Below are 21,506 nucleotides of genomic sequence, written 5' to 3'. Positions count from 1 at the left end.
TGGTATTTTGATGGAAATTGCACTGAATTTGTAGATTGCTTTTGGCAGGATGGTGATTTTCCCAATATTGATTCTACCCATCCATGAGGATAGGATGTGTTTCCATTTGTTTGTATCGTCTATAATTTCAGCAGCGTTTTGTAGTTTTCCTTGTAGAGGTCTTTCACGTCCTTGGTTAGTTATATTTCTAAGTATTTTATTTTATTTTATTTTTGCAGCTATTAGGAAAGGGATCGAGTTCTTGATTTGATTCTCAGCTTGGTTGCTGTTGGTGTATAGCAGAACTACTGATTTGTGTACGTTAATTTTGTATCCTGAAACTCTGCTGAATTCATTTATCAGTTGTAGGAGGTTTCGGGATGAGTCTTTAGGGTTTCTTTTTTTTTGAGTACACAATCGTATCATCAACAACATAAAGATTCTAGAATATAACATTGGAAAAACCCTTCTAGACAATGGTTGAGGCAAAGAAATCATGACCAAGAACCCAAAAGAAAATGCAACAAAACAAAGATAAATAGACAGGACTTAACGAAACCAAAAAGTTTCTGTACAACAAAAGAAATAATCAGCAGAGTTAACAGACAACCCACAGAGTTGGAGAAAATCTTCATAACATATTCAGCCAACAAAGAACTAATATCAAGAATCTACAAAGAACTCAAACAAATCAGCAAGGAAAAATCAAACGATCCCATCAAAAAGTGGACTAAGAACATGGATAGACAGTCCTCAAAAGAAGATATACAAATGGTCAACAAGCATATGGAAAAATGCTCAACATCGCTAATTTTCAGGGAAATGGAAGTCAAAACCACAACATGATACCATCTCAGTCCTGCAAGAATGGCCTTAATCAAAAATAAAAATAAAAATAAATAATAGATGTTGGTGGGGATGCAGTGAAAAGGGAACACTTTTACACTGTTCGTGTGAATGTAAATTAATACGGCAACTGTGGAAAACAGTGTGGAGATTCCTTAAAAAACTAAGAGTAGATCTACTGTTTGAGCCAGCAATCCCACTACTAGATATATACCCAGAGGAAAATAAGTCATTATACAAAAAAGGTACTTGCACACGCATGTTTATAGCCACACGATTTGCAACTGCAAAAATACGGAATCAGTCCAAATGCCTATCAATCAATGAGCGAATAAAGGAAAAAATACATATATATGTGTGTATATACACATATAGATGCGTACATATACGTACATATATATATATAGACACATATATAAAATGGGATACTACTCAGCCATAAAAGAGAGCAAAGTAATGGCATTTGCAGTAACCTGGATGGAATTATGGAATTGGAGACTCTTATGCTAAGTGAAGCAACTCAGGAATGGAAAGCCAAACATCATATGTTCTCACTCATATGTGGGAGCTAAGCTATGAGGATTCAAAAGCATAAGAATGATACATTGGACTTTAGGGACTCAGGGAGAAGGGTGGGGGGTGACAAGGGATGAAAGACTGCACATTGAGTACAGTGTACATTGCTTGGGTGATGGGTGCACCCAAATCTCAGAATCACCACTAAAGAACTTATTCATGTAACCAAACACCACCTGTTCCCCCAAAAATCCATTGAAATAAAACATAATAATTTTTTTAAAAGTATTGCTACTGTGTACTCATGGCATTCATCAACTTTATTTTCATGAGTTTTAGTACACTTGAACACCCTAAAAATCCACTATGTTTAAAAAATCCTTTGTAATTCACTCTAGCACAACATTGAATAACATAAAACACCGCTTCTGAACAAGGCCGACAACACTTCCCAAACAATAGTGTTTTCTACTCAGCTTTTCTCCATTCATCAATGAGTACGTAGTCAAAAAAGCAAAAAATAATTTTTGTATGTGTTAAAAATGGCCACGGAAATTTACAAAAGCTAAAATCTAACTGCTGACATTGATTTGAAGAAAAGAGAATACAAGAGGTTTTTGATTCTTGGGAAATAGAAGATTTAGATAAAATCAAGATTGGATTACCAAATGCAGGATTGAGATATCTTCTGAACAATACGCCATATGCTGTATACTGAAATAAGAAAAAATTATGTTAAATAGTTTCAATGAGAGTCCTTGAGGCAATGTAAAAGCTTCCAAAAAGTGAGAAATAAATTATAGGTAAAAGTTAAAAAGACAGCTTTTAGTGTGAACATATGGCATCAGATATGTAACTTTGGGTGGAATTGTACTTCAAAGAAAATTCACAAGCCTTTGAAGCTACTTCTGCATTTATGATTATGGGAATTCCCTAAGTTTTCATATACATGCCTTATGAATACCAAGCATGTATGCTCTGTCTCTCTCTCTCTCGATATATATGCAAATGTAAGCATATTCTAGAAAATTAGGAAAGTGGTTCATGAAATAATTTTGTAGATTATTTAATCCTTTGCGAATTATTTCAGGAAGTTTTGTACTTAATACTTTGTGGAGTACTCAATAAGGCTTCTGGATGAGTATGTTTTCATCCTTACCAAATTTTTTCATCTTATCAAATTTCATCAATTTTTTTCATCTTATCAAATTTCTGTTATTTAACAGGAATTGTACTATGTCCTAATGTAAAGCATAAATCAATGACTAGCCCTACCCATGTTACACTTTCTGGAAAGCACATCACATTTGTCATCGTTTGTCTAGCACCTATATTTCCCACTGTTTATTATTAAGCTGGAGTACTAAAGTCAAGTCTTTCTCTCTTTTCTCTATATGTGTATTACACAGTGCATTTCACAAATCATTACTCACTATCAGTAGCATGAATATGTCTTCTCTCTGCACCTCTCCTGAGGGAATTTTGCACAATTTCTCTGCCTTAGAAGGTACTCAACAAATACTTTGGGTTTGTAATTAATATACTGTAAATACTTTGGAACTTGAAGTTTATCAAACACACAAGCTTTCATTCTTCCTCAATTTTTCATTGATGAGCATTTGCTTTCAAGTCAAATTTTAAACATGATGTATAAGCAATTTCATGGATAACACAGACAACTACCTTGCTGCACGGTGTGGTTGAGTCAGAGTCAGTACACAAGAATGACCAGCCTGGTGGTTGAGAGACTTCTTGAAGGTGCAGGTAGCATGGATCTAGTCCCTATGAAAGACCCGATGGACAACAAAGGAACTTTCTGGTAGGTGCAGAAAACCCTTAGCTAGCCTTTAATGGCCGTTAAGAGGACTCCCACTTGCTATTCTGTCGGCAGCCAGGCCTAAAACAGCACACTGAAACCAGGAAGAGAAGGCTCTTTCTCTTGCTGTGTCTTTGCGGCTCCTCCATTGCCCTCTTGGCAAAGCTAAACATCAAGTCATCATGTATAAAAGGAATGTTTACAAGGTCCACATATAATATTATAAGACAAGGCAAAGGAGTGTGAATTTGTACCTGAGAGCCAGTATAGTCACAACTGATACAGGACATATTTTGACAGACAGAAATCTCACTTCCAGTGTCAGTGAGGAAGCCTATGAGCAAAGCAAACATCTTTACCTTCTCAACTAGTCGTGTTTGACAGTGCTTCTATCAATGCTTTTATATTATGTCTGCAATTGTGGTTTTGAATGATTATCTAGTAACCTTGATATTTATGCTTTAAAATCTTCACCTGTCAGTACTGATAAAATATTCTGGTCCTTTGTTGTCAGTAAATGAATTTGGATTCACTGCAATGAGATGGACCACATTTTGTTTTCCATTAAAAAATGGGAAGGTGGAAGCTCTTTGTTTTTTCATCTGTCTTGGATGACTCTGACCATAGTTCAATAACTCTTTAGGTGATGGATATATGAGATGCTATGTTGTAGAGTCTATTCTTTAATTTGCAGCCCTCAATTATATCCGGATTTCCAGTGCCATCATTCACATGACTTCTTCCCCTCATGCTCCTTTAAATGTAAGGCAAAAAGTTATCTTGCATTTGTACCTGGAATGCTGCATTCTTCTGAATTTTCTGAACTACAGAATGGAGAAAATCAGAGTTATCAAGAAAGATTGCAAGAGACTCAAGAACAACTGACACATTAAACCTATTCTTATATTCCCCATTGTGCCAAACATAATACTGGTAACTGTGCAGACACCCAGCTAATTCTGGCAATGAGGAATTCTTCTATAAGCTTATGTTGAGTCAAATAACATTATAATCATTTTTATGAATTCTTTACTACGTAACAATTTGTACCCTGAAACTCCAACACAAATTGATAAAATTCTGGTTTTCCAGGTCTTAAAAAAGAAACATTTGATTATCTGATTAATACGTTGTATTGCCTGGAACATTATGTTAAAAAAGGATTCCAAAGCCATTTTTATCCTTAGAAGCAAAGAGAACTGGGAGAGGTAATGATGTCATCAGTGGACATAAGGAAAGGATATGCATTACTTGTGCATCAGTTATTTCACATCAATTCACTTCAGTTTTATATGAGGCAAAGAATGTTTCTGAACAGACTATCATCTAATTAAAATTATATATTAAATTTTAATATATTTCCAAAATGCACTGTTGGCATCCATGTTAAGGCCCTGATTTTTTATATGAATGAAAAAGAACATTGATCTAAATCAACCAAAATTAAAATAAATCAAATGAACATGCAAACTGGCTAGAGTTACAGAACATTCTTTATTATACCCCTTTGGACCTGTGTTCACCACGTATTATTTTCAAATCTTGACAATATGGCAGAGCAAATAAAAACTAACGTTATATCTCCCCATAGTGGGCACACAGAATTGACAATGAAAACACTTAATTTACATGGCAAAGAGCTTGACATTTGAAAATCTGTCTGCATGAATTGATCTTATCAATATTTAACTATTCCACCACCAATGGCTGGTAAAGAGTATTGATTGTGGAGTCAAGAAGACAGTTCAAATGTCAGTTTTACTGTTTCTTAATAATATGATCTTTAGCACATTAATTAGCTTTTCTCAACTTCAATTTTCTCTTGTGTAAAACATAGATAACGAGAACATAGCAAATTGGGAAATGGTGAGGATTAAAGGAATTTATATATATATATTTCCTTTGTACTAAAAAAAAATTAGGTTCCTTGATTATTGCATACATACTCCCAATGCAATCTACGTGAATAACCTGATTGTTCTATCTCTGCATTTTAGGCATGCAGGTTTTTTTGTTTGTTGGTTTGTTTTGTTTTGCCAGGAAGCCTTCGTACTATTTTTGTTGCCTGGTCCAATTCTTTTTGCTCTTGGTGCTCAAACATTTCTTCCTCCAGGAAAAACTCCCATTACTCTTGTGCTTATCTCTGCTATCCCCTAGAATGCTGCACCTACTTCTATTTACTCATTAGTTGCTAATGTGTCTTTTTTAGCACTCATCAAACTATGTGTAGTGATCCACATCTTAATGTAATTTACATCTCATGTCCTCAGTGCCAACTACAGGGACTGCTTTTTTTTTTTTTTCTTTACACATACTGCCTCTAATATTTTTTCAATTGTACTTAAAAATGCATATATATATATACACACAGATGAAGTCACTGAATTCTGTTCCAATGAGAGATAAGAGGAGCTGGAATACATGTAACCTGCAATCTAAGCCCTGGAGTATCTTCGCTGCTGCTCCTTTACTGCCATCTTCTGACACGATCTGTGTTTGCTGCTGGGATCATTTGTCACTTCTCTGAAGCTCTTCTCTTTGTGCGCTATCTAGGCAGCACCAAGGAATTTGAGCCAAGGCTACTAAAGCTGCTGTTGTTGAAGAAGGTATGTTTTACTTTTTTTTTTCTTTTTCACCTTTTTTTAAATTATACTTTAAGTTCTAGGGTACATGTGCACAGCATGCAGGTTTGTTACATAGCATTAGGAGATATACCTAATGTAAATGACGAGTTAACGGGTGCAGCACACCAACACGGCACAGGTATGCTTTACTTTCATCTGAAATTCAGTGCTTCCTCTGATTCGTTTTCCTGATGGGAAAGGCTAGGCAATTATCAAAATCTGTTCTAGGAGTATTGCATCAGAATCAAAGCTATTAAAATAAAAATATAGCACATTATTCAACATAAAAATAAAAATATAGCACATTATTCAACATAGTAGTTCTTGGTGATTATTTTTCAGATGTTGTCTTAAGAGTCAAGAGGCACAAATTATAATCAAATGTGAACTTGAAAGAGTCACTAGGTCTCATCTATAAAATGATAAGATTGAGAGTGATTGTCTTTGATGTCTTTTAGAGGCATCAACCTTTTTGCTTCTTTTTAGTTTATGGGCAAGTTCATTCTCACTCACTTAGCCTAGTGCATATACCAAAACTTTTACCTTATAAAAATACACATTCATATCAAAACATGTCCATGTGACTAATCTCACACATAATTTTAACTATCATGTGAAATATTCAGGGAAGATACTGCCTTTTATATTTTATAGTTGAGAAGACTTGCACATGGATTGAAGGCTAAAAGCAAAATCTGGCTACAAGCCTGTGTTCTTCCTCCTTTTGACAATATTATTTTTGTCCACTGTGACTATTTCAAAACTATACAAAGATAAACTTGTCTATAAAATCATAGATCATGGGCATATATAAGAAAAGATATAAGATGAGTCTACAGTAGAACAAAAGATTGTAAAGCATTTTTAAATTAACAATGATTTTTAAGAGGAATCCATATTTAAATTACTTTCAATCTTATCTCTCTGTAAAGGAAGAAAACAGTAGTTAGGTTTCCTAAAACTACGATACCCAGAAAATGTGATATAAACCATCTGATTCTGAATTATACATTTCTGATATAGAAATTAAATTATTTACAAATATCCAATTTAACCAATTAAAACTGAGGTAATAAATGAACAATAGAACATTGTATATAATATCAGTCATTGTACTTTCATAGCACAAATGATTCATTGGTTTTCCTTATAGACATTTAAATATTTTAAACAGAGATACCAGAAAAATCTCTATCGGAATGTTTGGTTAAAAAAAAAAGAAGGGTGCATAACCTCTACATAAAAATATTTAGTCAGGTTAAGTTGAAACGATTTTTATTCTGTTTTGTTTCAACCCTAGAGTTGCTTTACTGTGTAGGGTCTAATGAACATAATTTATTTCTGGATGACTAAAGACAATAAATGGTCTTTAAGTTACTAATAACTGTATTATGCATAAGCCCTCCCTATCTAGTGTGTTTGGTTGTAAATATGAGAGCTAGGATGAAGGTATAATTATCACAGATCATATATCTAAATTTTTATTAAAAGTAAATCCATTTTCTCATTATTGTTAATTTTATAATTAAAATATAGATATTTTACAAGATACTTCAAGTTTTAGAGGTACATACTATTAGAGATCCTATTGCTATATAGCAAATCAGCCCAAAATTTAATGACTGAAACAAACAAGAATAGTGTCATTATCATCTTTTATTTCGCTAGAGGTTGACTGGGCTCAGCCAAGAAGTTCTAACTAAAGGTCTCCCATGTGGTGGCAGGCAGAGGGGACTGAGCTCAGGGTGTGCTTCAGGTCTTCTTCACTTGCTTGCCTGGTGACTGACCTTGGTTGGCACCTGAGACCTAAAGTTGTGGCAGCCAGAACACCTACACATGTAGCCTCGCCTTCCTCACAGCATGACAGCTGAGTTTAAAGAGACCACCTTCCAAGAAATAAAAAAAATGTAAGTTGTCACATTCTTATGCCCTGGGCCTGTAAACTGTCCTTGTGCCACATATAAATTTCACCATATTCTATTGTTCAATCAATCAGAGAGTTTAGCTTCAAGGGAAACAGATACAGATACTACCTTCCAAAGGAACAAATGTCAATTAGTTTGATGACTGTGTTTGAAATTGTCAGAGTTATTATTTCTCTGGTCACAGATTATTCACGTGCCAACTCCATGCAAACAACACTCATTGACTTCCAATGACCCCTTTCCCAAAGTAGCGTCTCTTTATGAAATTATAGTCAAGGTCAAGTGCTGGATATTGTCATCTATTCCAGGTCCACATCCAGACGAACTTTGGGAATATGTTTCCTACAATAGCAATTTTTGAGCGCAGTTTTTTTTCAATATAAAGAACTCAGAACTAAAGAGACAAGTTATTTTTTCCCCCACAATGAACATGCAATGTTTAGGAAGGCATAGAATAACTTACGTTTAGTAAAGGGAGAAACAGTTTTGCACAGCAGTCACTCATCCTTAGAAATTTTTTGAAATATTGCTGAGTATAAGTTTTCAATCTCTTGATGAAGAGTCAGTCCTACTGCCTGAGAATGATTTTGCAATGTTTTGGGCTCTGCCCTCTTGGCTGTTGGCTCTGTGCTCTGATTCACCCTTCCTTTTTAATAAAAAATTACAGGTGTTTGCTGCTAGGTAGTCTCCTTGTTCAGCTTTCTTCCTGTAGCAGATCAAGGGGCCAAAGGTTTCTTTTCATTTTTATTATTGTCTCTGGACTTTTAGTACAAGCTGATAGTACATCTACCAGAAACTAACAACAGAAAAAAATTACTTTTAAAATTTTGTAAGATTTCTATGAATTTAATTTGGGCTGCTGAATTAGACAATATCCACAATCACTAATCTTTTTTTTTTTTTTTAGATTAGTCCTTTCCTACCTTGGGTTATCTTTGAAGCTGATGTGGAACCATATCCCAGTGATTATTAGAAGTTTTATTATTTAACAGAGTGGATCTGTGTGGCATGTCCTTAAGACCCTTGACAATCTAAATGGTCTTATGGGTAGTTGCATAAAATATTTCCAATGTCTTTTAACAAAACGTAATTGTCTAACCTTGAATTTAATCTATAACCTTAAGCTGTTGTGCTCTCAGGAGATAATGGGAATGAGAAAGTTTAATTTTTATACCCAGCAAAGCCTGGCTTCATTTTATTTAACAGTTAATTCTTTAGCTTATCTTTGTCTTCTCACATTTTATTACACACAGTACGAGGATGTGAAGTGGTGCTTTCAAGTATTCTGTCTAGAAATCTCTATATCACCAAGTCCATTAGGAACATTTCCTATTTTCCACATTACTTCATAAGATGGTGTTGCCAAATTTCTGCCATTACATAACAAATGTCCCTTATCCTCTAGCTTTATTTTTCCTCCCTTTAAGCTCTCACTAACGACTTCCTCAAGGTCACTGAGGTTTTCAGTATTATTTTTCTTGATGCTCTTCAGGTTTTTCTACTCTCCTTGAGGCTCTTCCACCATCAATCTGCCACCTGGTCCCAAAGCCAATACCACATATTTTAGGTTGTTTTTGTAGTATAAAATTCTAGGTACTGAAATCTAGTTGAGTTATCATTTGCTGAAGAACAAGTCACCCCAAATACTAGTGAAATTACAAAAAAAAATATTTATTTTCTATGGTTTTGGGGGATGACTGGAATAAACTAGGTAGTTTTTGATAAATATCTTTCATGTGGCTGCTTTCAGATGGTGATTGGGACTAGGTTTATTTTGAAGAGTTACTTATAGAGGTTAATGCTGACTGATGGCTAGAACTTTGTCTGAGGTTGTTCTCTGGAATCTGTATATATATATATATATATATATGAATCCATGGTGTGGGGAAACCTAGACCCTATCCATACATCATATATATGTATAGATTTTTAATGAGTTAAAACTTTAAAATAAACAGTTTTGTGGAGAATGTAAATAAAAAGGTCATTTGAATGTGAATCACTGTATGCTTATAAAATCTTTCTACAGTCCAATTAAAGTTGAATTAAAATAAAAATTTTAAATGTGTATACCTAAGGATCCAGATGTTGAACTTCTACTCATCTCTCAAGAGATGACTCTTGAGAAGAATACTTCAAGTGCACAAAGATGTTGTAAAATTACAAGAGAGCACAAATAATATTTTTAGTGATGGTTATCTCAGAGGAGGGCATAAGAAGAGTCAGGGTATAATAGAAAACTCTAGCCATTCACCATAATCATCTTTCCCTTCTTTGGGCACGTGGCTCGATTCCTATACTCTACGGCAAATAGGTGCTTAGTTCTTTTGAGCATAAAAGATTCATAATATAATACTTCTAAACTTGATCCTTAGAAATCTCATGAAATTATTACTGATTCCCAGGCTAGATGAATACCATATTCTTCCTCTGTGCTGACTCAGTGCTAATAGTGCTAATCTCACTCTCACTGTATTTAAATTGCTTTTTATACCCTCTATATCTTCCACAAATAACCTGAGAGACAAATTAAGTCCTCAACAAGTATTTGCTGGATGTAAACATTAATGTGACAAATCACATGAAATGATTTGGTTTATTTGTTCTGTATACTTTAAAGTGCCTTGCAAATTCATGATTTAATCTTTCTCTTAATGACAATAAATATACCTTAGGAGAATAAGACATCTTAGAAATTGTTTCTATATATTACAAAAATAGGAAGACAAAAAGAAAAATGAAACACAAGGGAAAGAAGAGATGTCTCTGAATGGAAATTTATAATAGTAATGTCATGTCATAAATAAAGATAGTAGAAGGGAAATTTTCTAATTGACAAGGTAGAGTAAAATACTCATGGCTTGTACATCAGGCAGGATAACTAGTAGTTTATCATCCTCCTGACTTGCTAAGATATAAGGAAATCATAGAACATCACAAATTAACTCTGTTTTCTTTTATTTTGTAATGAAGATAGAAATGCCTATGTTCTTAGAAGGTTGCAGAGAGAGAAGAAAGGCAGGGATATCAAGCTGAATTGGCAAGGTCTCTTTCCAAAGAAAAGTGAATAATCAATAGCATCTACATCTATAGTGGTAGTAAGAATCTAAAGGCCCTAAAAGTCAGCTTTGTGAGAAAGAAAGTTCTTTGCTTGGTGGACAACTTAAACCTTCCTTTATGCATTATCTGTGTTCTTTTTGACCTTATTTGGCTACCACAGTTTTCTCTTGAATTGTGCCATTGGCAAGGAAACAACATTTTTTAAAATCCTAAGGAATTCACTGGGTTCCAGAGCCCTTCTTGACCCCGTTGTCTGGCACAAAGCCCAAAGTCTGCTCTGTAAACAGGGTATCAATGATTCTGGCCGCTATAATGAGCACCATATCTCCCTCTTGGTTTAGAGACATGAGTAACTCATATGACCATGACTGTCTCCTGATGGACACAGTACTACTTTGGGCACATAGGCTTCAAATTCACTGAGCCCAAGATCATGGACACAAGAATCAAAAATCCCTTAAGTGCATATTAGGTGAAATAGTGATAGGGTCTCCATTCCACTTCTTGATTCTTAAAAGTGTATTATAGTTATAAGGAAGGTTGCATGATATGTTATCCATATCATATTAGACATCATCCCAATCTTACTGGGTGTTTTCTCTTAGCTGGTACTCTAGCTGAGCCTTAAGCAAGCCATCACACACGTCTCTCAAGTTAAGTCCTTCAAGACAATAGGGATGAAGTGATATTGTTACTGTGATTTCAAGTCTTCAATCAACATATTATATATCAGGTAATACATTTAACTTGATCTTGTTTATCCTTTCTACTTACATCCGTAAAATTCATTCACGTAACATTTTTCTTCAGAATCATTCTGATTTAAAATGATTAAATTCTCAACATTGTGGGGAATTTATGGCATTGACTGTTGGTTTAGACCTTATATTTCTGGTCCGGTTTATACCGGTATCTAACTCTCATTATGGGCTGAGAGGACATTGAAGGAGTATGTCCTTGCTAGCAAAAACGTTTTTTTTTTTTATTATTATACTTTAGGTTTTAGGGTACATGTGCACAATGTGCAGGTTTGTTACATATGTATCCATGTGCCATGTTGGTTTGCTGCACCCAAATACCATTTGACCCAGCCATCTCATTACTGGGTATATACCCAAAGGACTATAAATCATGCAGCAAAAAAGTTTCATAGGGAGTTGGAAATTCAAAATTCTAAGCCTTGTAGGTCCTAATCAAATGTCCTCATTTCCTGAATCAGGATCTCATTCCATCCTACTAGTATCATTACTTCAGCACAGGGGTCAACAAATTTCCTCTGTAAAGGGCCAAATAATAAAAATTATCAGTTTTTCAGGCGTATGTTCTTTATTATAACTGCTCAACTCTGCCATTAGAAAGTAACCGTTGGTAATAGGCAAATTAATATGAATAAAATTATTTTACAAAAACTTCCTCTACAAAAGCTGGTGATGGGACAGATTTAGGCAGTTTGAAGTTTGCCTGCTTCTACTTTAGTCTATCAAGCGTGGCAGGCTGGGCACTTAACTGGTGCTACAGTTAAAAACTTATCTTCAAGTCATGGGACTGATTTTCAGTCATATATACTACTGAAGATAAATCACTTTTAAAAATTGCTAGAGAGGTCCTCCAATTTTCCTTTTGTGCTTTTGGTTAGGCATTGAATTTGTGTGTGTGTGTATACGCTCTAGTTTTTTCAGAAATTACAGTACTTGCATCAATTGTTTTCAATTATCATCATTAAGCTGAATTATTATGTGTGCCATAGATAGTTCATTCCTCAAAAGCTTGTCCTCCACTTGAATTGCATTCAGGGCTGGCTATACAATTTCTGGGGCACAGTGCACAATAAAAATGTAAGCCCTCGTTCAAAAAGTTGGAAAAAAAAAACTTTCCATGGTTTCTTATTCAATTGCCATAGATTTTGTTTTTATTTTGTTTTGTTTTGTTTTGCTATTAACTATCGTATTGGCTCAGACTTGAACAACAGCACTGTTAGTGAAGTCATAGCCAGAAGACGAGGATGAGGTGAGTAGTCAGCCATTTTCATGTGTTTGAAAGTTAACAAGTTTGGATTCAAGTGATATTATGTGAATCATCTGTTTTTATGCTTTGAATTTTACATATACACTATGTAACATAGAAAGAGTAGTGTTGAAGAAAGAATGCTGAGTAAATACAAAAAGTGGACCCCCATCCCAAATGCACCACTTTGGGCAAGAAGTCTACTCTCTGTGGAGCTCAATTTTTGCATTTGTAAAGTAAATAGCTTGAACTAAGTGACTTCAGGGTTCTTTCATACTTAAATGTATGTACATAGTTTTATAAAATAAAGTAATAGAAGAAAAACTTAAATCACAGGTTATAAACTTCAGATTGCAAAGAGGAACAGACGGAATGAGGATAAAATAGACAACTTTAATGACAAAACTTTATGACAAGCCTCAGATAAATTTACTTGGCAGAATCGATCTATATAAAAATCAATCTATAATTGTGGAAAGAAAAGTGAGAAAAATTGGACACCAAGGAATTCATGATATATCACAATCATTTTTTGACTACAGGGACATCAATTTTCTGTAATTGCTTATACAAGTCACTGACAGATGCCTGATGTATTAAAACTTCATAAATTTTTCCAAACCACATTTTATTTTTTGACTGTAGACTTTTTGATGAGTTAAACAGGGGCCTGCAATGGAGTCAAAGAGGACTTCTGTTTTGTTTTGTTTTGTTTAAATTTTTATTTATTTATTTTTTGGTTTATTTGAAGGTTTTTCAAAGAAAGGTAGATAATCTGCATTGGAAGAGTGAAGCGGTTCATATATTACTTTGAACAGAAACAGAAGGGAAATGGGAAAAAATTTAGAAAATAAAGGAAAGAATGTCCTTTCCATGAAGACTTTTCTGAAAGGTTGTTGTTTTCTAAGACAGTAAAGGAGGCCAAGATCCTTCAAGAGGAAGCAGGAATGCAGTGTTCTGCAAAATTATCTAGCCAGAAGTCTGGAGCTTCCCTGGTTTTCATGCTTGCTAAATTCCATAGAGGTTCAGTTTTTTCCTTGAGTCTGAAATGCTTCAACATTCTTGAAACAAAAAACTTCTTATTTTTAATAATAAAAAGATTGTGTTAAATTCTGTGTTTTGTTTTTTGTTTGTATGTTTGGTTGCTATAATTAGATGAATTACAAAAATGAGACCTAAGAAAAAAGCATTAATGCCTACCAGAAGATTTGTCTTGAGTATCTCAGTGGGGATAGAAACTGTAGACATTTGGATTTCAGTTCAATACAAAAAAGAACTTTCTTTTACTCAGAATATTACAAAGATGGGCTAAACCGCTTCAAAAAGCAGGTGCCAAAACATGAACTGAGTGACCATATCATAATGAAGTTTCAATTATAGAGTGGATGCAGTTAATGTTATTGGATTATATTACATATGCTTATTTTGATGTTTAAGACACACTGAAGAGAAATAACTTTGCATTTATGTGGTAAAGAGGTCAATTTATGAGCATTGCCAAATAACAAACTTACCGTTTAAAAGGAGAAAAGTTATGGATACAAAAGGCCCTTTCGTCCCATCACTATATATTCAGCTTTAACAATTCAGGAACTACCAAAAAATTCTGTCATAATGTCATTATAACTTTGCTGGGTCATGAACTTTATGCACCAAAAGAGGCTGTTTGAGAATAAGGCTTGCTTATCTCATACCATTGATATGCACTGAACTTTCTTTTTCTGTATGCAGTAGTTTTCTTTATGTGTCTGAGAGTTTGTTTTTTTTTTCAGCTAGACTTTACAGCCTTTTAAGGAAGAGTGTATGTTTTAATGATTGAAGGAATTTAAAATCCATTAGTGTCTCTGAAATTATTTCTCCTTAGTATCAAGAGATAATTCTTTTTTGATGACACTCCAAGAAAAATTGGAGCAACAGTTTTGGGTAAAGTTCAGATTATACGCCATCAAGCAAAGGTCAAAAAACATGAGATGAGGTGGTGAAAGGAAATGAGTGTTGTCTCTAAAGTAAATAAAGGAAATTCAGCTGTGTTTGAACCTGGCTTTCACACTGCATACCTGCATAACTGCAAAAAAGCAACTTCATCTCTCAGAGCCACCATTTCCTTACATGCACAATTAGGATAACAGCAACTAGAGCTGTTGTGAAATTTATAGCAAATATTTGAGAAAAACTATGAATATTACTATTTGTTTATAATTTGAAAATACAAATTATAAACAAATATTAGTTACTTTAGCTAATTTAATAGTCATATCAAACCTATGAGTAACACAGGAACTTCAGAGAGCTGGTGATTCGGTGTGAAATATGCTCACAATCTTGTCCTATCTTTCAGAATGTAGAAGAAATTGCTATTAAATCACAGGGCCACTACTGGTTCTAGACATATTTGTTTACTGAAGTCACTATTTTTATCCTGGAGTATTTGATTAGCTGTCTTAATCACAGACAGTTCAAAGGAAGAAAATCAAATATTTGAACCATAGGGAGAGTTCCCTAGAAACATCAACTCTTCCAGGTGAATAGAGTGGTTATTAGTGTCTAAACGAAATAGTTCAGAACCTCCTCCCACCGTCACTCTCTACATGCCTACTCCTAGTAAGTTTTGGAATCTGGGGGTGTTTGCATTTCTTCTTTCAACTCAAGGATCTAGTGGAGCTCTCACTCATGATCTACTGCCTTTCATATTGCCTTCACCTCTTCAACCATTCATAGTTTTCAGTCTTCTCTCAGTAATCCTTTCTCATCTGTTATTGCATAAAATGTTTTGTTCTGTTTTGTTATTTCCACTTTGATCACCTTATTTGTTTGAGACGCTCTTTGCAAATCTCCTGGGACTTTTTGTTTTGCTCTATCCCTTTAATTTCTTTTTCAGCTTGTATTACTGTTCTGGACGTGAGCGCAAAACAGAACACAATAAAGGTTTCAAATAATAACTCATTGCAAATGTTGACATCAGTAACGCAAATTGCCTGTTTTCCCCAGTGACAGGTTTCCATCTAGAATCAACAAACCCTCCAAGTTAGAGGAAACTTTTCCTTGTGCTTTAGTTTCTATATATGAAATAAGCCTATAATTCTGAAAGGCATCACTGCTTATGAGAGGCAGAAAAGAATTTTTTGCAAATCTCATTTTAACATGTGATGATGGCAATTTAGGAGTACCTACTTTTTAGCCCGTTGCTGGTTAATATCTTTTGTAGAAGAGATGACAATTTCTCCTCATTAGGTGCCTTTGCTAGGCTAAGATCAACAATAATTAGCATATTTTGTCAGCTACTTGGAAAATTTCCAAGTCATTAGCAAAATTATGTGCAATAATCTCCAGGCTAAGATGATCAGACTAGAAACAGATACGCATAGTAAAAAGCTTGCTAAATACAATGAAAATGAAGAGATTATGTTTCTGGAAAGAAAGTTCATATGGACATCTGTTTATTTCCACTTAATCAGTTCAACAACTTGAATTTGGGCCTACGAAAATAATTTTTGTATATTTGATTTTGTCTTTGTTTTCTAATTATGAGATCATTTGTTTTAACTTTGATTATATGAGGTGATGAATGTCTCCTTAGGTTCCCTAATTGTTTACCTTTCACAGGTTAGCCATGCTTAGAGATCTCAGTATGGACTGATTTGGTTCTGTTTTAACATTTTTAATGACTACTATAGCTCAAAAGTTTATACCTTTGGCTGGGCATGGTGGCTTATGCCTGTAATCCCAGCACTTTGGGAGGCCTAGGCGAGTGAATCACCTGAGGTCAGGAGTTTGAGACCAGCCTGGCCAGCATGGTGAGACCCATCTCTGCTAAAAACACAAAAAAATTACCTGGGTGTGATGGGCACCTGTAATGCCAGCTACTCGGGAGGCTGAGGCAGGGCAATCACTTGAAATTGGGAGGCGGAGGTTGTGATGAGCCAAGATTGCACCACTGCACTACAGCCTGGGCAACAGAGGAGGTTCCATCTCAAAAAAAAAAAAAAAAAGTTTATACCTTCTCCACCTTTAAATACTTCATAAGAGTGACAACACATAGGATTGGCTATGAAAGAATATAATATTGATTAAATTTTTGAAGACAGAATTATGAAAAAAGTTGATATTAACCTACAAATGGCAAAGCTACCACCCACCTGATAATATGTCTGTCTCAAACTCAGTAGAATTTAAAATCCATTAATTGTCTTAATTTCCTACTTCATTCTATATCATCACTTGCTGTTCTCACAATTCATTTTTCCTATCAGAAGTGAATGTGAAGTTTGATAATAGTAAGACATATGTACTCCTTAATTTAATAAATGTGATGTGTACTTAATATAATGAATATATACAATTCACTTTTTATATGCTAGGCACATAAATTATATAGCGTAACTTGCCTTTTTTTTTCAAACTGTTTCAGCTAGTACAGGACATTAAAATTTCCAATAAATTTTATAGTTTGTCAATGTGTTTTTAAAAATCCTGTCAGAATTTTGATTGAGGTCAAGTTGAATCTACAATAACTTAGGAGAAAATTTACATCTTAACAATGTTGAATCTTTCAATTCATGGGCCTAGTATGTCTAAGTACTTTTCTTCACTATCATATAGACATAATAAACATAGTAAAAGTACTTGTTAGCTCTATAAGCTTCCATTTTTTTATTCCCTAGGATTTTTCTTTACACGGAAAAACATGTTATCGGCAAACAGAAACACTTTGTTTCTTCCTTTTTGAAAGACCATGTCATCTGAAAAGAGAAACTCTTATTATTTCCTGCGTAACTTTTACGGTTCTTGCATTAATTTATTAGCTAGGATGTCCAGTGAAAGGTTGAATAGGGTTGGTGAGACTTTCTTGCCTTGTTCTAGATCTTGGAATAAGAACACTCAGTCTTTCACCATTAGTTATAATGTTACCTGTAAATTTTCCTTGGATGCCCTTTTTAGATTGAGTTTCTTTCTATTCTTAATTTGTTAAGAATTTTTATTATCAGCCCCTGAACTAGAACCAAGAGATGAAAAGCAGAAAAAAGAAAGTGAGTCAGGTACTGTGCAACTAAAACCTATTTCTTTGTGATTGCAGTAACTATAGTTTCTACACAAATCTTAAATAATCTGGTTGAATTAGAAATTTCAAGCTATTATTTCCCTGTTTAAAATCCTTCAACCATGTATCATCTTCTATAGGATGAAATCTAGTTCACTTTGAATGATGCTTGTGGCTCTCAGTACTATGGCCTTGGCCTTCAGCTGCATCTCATTTCTCTTAATTCTCCTGAATGCATTTCTGCACTCTTGCTGTTTGAGCTATGTGCATTTTTAAAAACATGCTATAGCTGTCAACTCTATTTTGTAACTGCCGTTTATTCTGTCTGGAATGACTTTTTAGTTAGCACTAAGGGGAAAACTTCTACTCCCTTAATTTGAAACATTTCTATGAACCAGTCCTGAATCTTCCAAACCTTATTGTAAATATTTTTTCCAGTGCACGATGAAGCAGAATATTTCCCTGACCCCTTTGCAGGACTCACGACAGAGGTGCCTCAGGTACTCAGCCCACCACTCTCAATCCCTCGTGGGAGAAGGCGTTGGTTACACATTCTGAGAGAGAAGGAAATAGGCATCCCTAATTTTCTTTCCCTCTTTCAGTGAAAACTCAAGGTGTAAAGAGAAAGAAAATAGGCATCTCCCTTTTCTCTTCCATCGTTTTATTCCCGAGTCCCAGCAACCTTAGATGGATGCCACCCATGGGTGCTATTGTGGCCTGCACCTGTGAAGCAGGGAAGGCCTAGAAAATAGGAGTTACTGCACTCACATACGCCTCCATCCCCCCTACTGTTGGCCACCTTTGGGTTCCTTAGGGCCTTACCTATGCCATGGAGCATGACTTCCTTCCATGAAGTCGGGGCTTAATCAGCAAGAGTTAGTTGTGCCCATTTACACTTTGCTCATTGCCTGGCCTTGGATCCCTCTGGTCTCGTTTTCCTTTCCTGGGCTTCAACCAAAGTTTACAATTAGTTTGGAAAAAAAGGTGTCTCAGAGGGTGCATGGATTAATTTAGATTAAGTCCCAGACGGGCCTTGCCAAATTTGCAGTTATTAGCCAGTGGGGTCACTCCTTTGTTGTTTCCCTATCATAAGCAGAGAGCTAAGGTGGGAAAGAAAACCCTCTCACATAGAAAAGGAAAAAAGAGAAAAACAGCTTAAGTGCAATGCGGGGCCTTGCTCTGTGCAAACGGGTTCCTTTAATTGTTGTATCTTTCCTCTGGAGCAAGCTAGACCCCTCAGCCAGGGGAAGAAACACTCTATGGGAGCAGTGCGGGAGGGGACAGTGAGCAGGAAACATTGGCCAACTAGTCGTGTGAGGCCCCCAGCCCTGAGACTGCCCTGGGGCCTAGGAGGCAGCCAGGGTTCTCTCCCACCCTGCATGGCTGTTGGGCACAGCTGCGGATGTGCCCAAGAGCCTCAGCCGGGAGAGGACGGAGCGAGAAGGGGAGCCACTGTGCACGGTGGGCACCTGCAGTTGCTGGGGTCGGGGTCAGGGTCGCACCTCTAAGAATAAATGAAAATCACGTTGTTCTGTATTACATATCTGGTTGCTGGGCCAAAGGCTTATTCTACCTACTAAGGTTTCTGCAGTTTGTGGCAAAACCCTTAAGATTATAAAAGAAGAAATCGAAGCCATTTCAAACTGTGAAAGAAGAAAAGAAACATACCATAGAAAAGTCTAGGGGTCTTGGCCCATGCCTTAATGGGCGGTCGAGGACAAGGTCCAGACCAGGAGCCTTCCACCCACACTGAGGAATGGTCTTGGCCAGACGCCTTCAGTTGCCCCAGGACTTATTCTGGTCTCACGCGTTGGCTAGACCTCCATGAACGGAAACAGAGCCAACTTTCCTTTCACGCAAAAGAAAGAGAGATGTGGCAGAGGTGCGTCCTGTCCTCTGCAAATGGCATAGCTCAGAGGAAAATCTGAGGGCAAGACGTCTCGGAAAAAAGTGAAGAGACAGATCCGGCAGATCCTCATTTACTCAACCTTCTGCTGAATCTTGGACAAGCTCCAGATGAAGCAGGATATTTCCCTGACCCCTTCGTGGGACTCACAACAGGGGGGTGCCTCATTTACTCAGCCCGCTGCTCTCAATTCCTTGCAAGAGTGAGCGTGCGAGCAGACAAGGCGGGAACTGGAGTGCATGAGCGCTGGAACCGGATGGCCACTTTGATGCTGGCAGGAGCGAACTCTGTGTGGGTCCTGCGGCACCGTCCAGTTGAGGTACCTGCAACTCCGGAAGCCCCAGAGGGCGCATGACAGTGCTCTTTTAGCTCTGCCAACCGTGAGTGGCTGAGGTGTTAACAGCTCAGTGAGCACTTTGCCTCATCGCATGGGGAAGCTGCCCTCCAGACGTCAGTGGGGGCAAAGGGTCAGTGTGACAGCATTTTGTATCTTCACTCGTGGCTCCTGACCTCGAGTGAGGTCACATGAGTGAATTGAAGGATGGTAAATGCAAGGGATTTTATTGCCAATGATGAAAGTGGCTCTCAGCAGGAAGGGGAGCTGAAAAGGGGACGGGGGTAAGTAATCTTCCCCTGAAGTCTACCCATCTCCAGCTGGATTCTTCTCCGAAGTTATGCCATCAAGCTGTCACTCTGAAGTCAAGCCGCTTGGTTCTGACATCCAGCCATAGTCTCTGACATCCAGCTGCTTCTCCTCTCTGCCAGCTGAGTTTGGGGTCTTTATAGGCACAGGATGGGGCAGGGCAGGGCCATGGGTCGTTTAGGAAAAGGCAACATTCAAGCGGGAATATAGGGATGTAAGTTCTCACTCTGGGCTGTGGTTTCAGGCTTTTTGGCTTGAGGGTGGGGTTTTCACCAGGGACTCGCCCTTTTCTGCCTAGAATTTCTCTGCCTCCTGTCCCTATCACAATGACAATTACCATTTGTTCTCTTCCTTGACTTATCCACTGAACTATGAACTTCTTAAAAGATTTGGCCCTAGATGCTTTTATTTGTGTCCTGAAGGCTTAACTTACTGATGTCTAATAAATGGCACACACTGACAGTTTAGAATGAATCATCGAAGTATGGAGGCAGTTTCCCTGGATTTGCTGAGGCTGAGAACCAGTGTCTTGACAGAAACAGTCAAGTAGGATCGGCTTATCCTTGTATTTACATACGGAAATACCTGAAGGAATTCTGAACTTAATAGAATTATTAATGTCTGATTATTAATTTTGAACAAGTATGAAATATGTTTAAAATACATTATCAAAATAGGGTTAATTAATGCAATTGTTGACATAGAGCATCTGAAACAACTTCCATCTCTTCCCTTTCAATAATCTAATGAGGCAAAAGAAATGACATTTAGTTGGAATATATCTATAAAACCTTTCAGCTATGTGAATTCCAAGAATAAATATAATTATTGGTCACACTTGAAAATGTATTTTCCATATTCCTAAACATTAACAAGAAGTTGACTTTATTCCACTCGTTACTTTCCCCGTTATTAGCACCCTGCAGAACACCTTCTCTTATCTGATTTTAAATGAAGCATAGTCTGGGTGTCAATTTGTGCAGGATGATTTTCCAGGAATAGATCAACTTGTAAGTAGATTTAAGGCAATGAAAACTCAGATATGCCTATTTTTGTTTCAGGGTATGAAACAAGAGGTAAACCACAGCAACTGCCTACATAAGATTGGCAAATAAATGGATGAAGGCGACTGAAATATGTCAGATGGAT

The 21,506-nt window shown here is 36.3% G+C and overlaps 1 long non-coding RNA gene across 2 annotated transcripts in view; it reads left to right on the top strand.

The window, feature by feature from the left end:
* The window catches only part of LOC134736940 (uncharacterized), a 30,351-nt gene extending 16,474 nt beyond the window's left edge, over positions 1-13,877 (top strand). For both annotated transcript variants that reach the window (XR_010121445.1, XR_010121446.1), the window contains exons 2-5: positions 5,529-5,763; positions 11,372-11,499; positions 12,723-12,773; positions 13,522-13,877. This is a non-coding gene — a long non-coding RNA (uncharacterized lncRNA). The remainder of the gene's footprint in view (positions 1-5,528; positions 5,764-11,371; positions 11,500-12,722; positions 12,774-13,521) is intronic.
* The last annotated feature ends 7,629 nt before the right edge of the window (positions 13,878-21,506 follow it).

The sequence above is a fragment of the Symphalangus syndactylus genome, chromosome 6 (genome assembly GCF_028878055.3).
Source record: "Symphalangus syndactylus isolate Jambi chromosome 6, NHGRI_mSymSyn1-v2.1_pri, whole genome shotgun sequence".
Taxonomy (NCBI): Eukaryota; Metazoa; Chordata; class Mammalia; order Primates; family Hylobatidae; genus Symphalangus; species Symphalangus syndactylus.
This window is presented reverse-complemented; position numbering and strand designations above follow the sequence as displayed.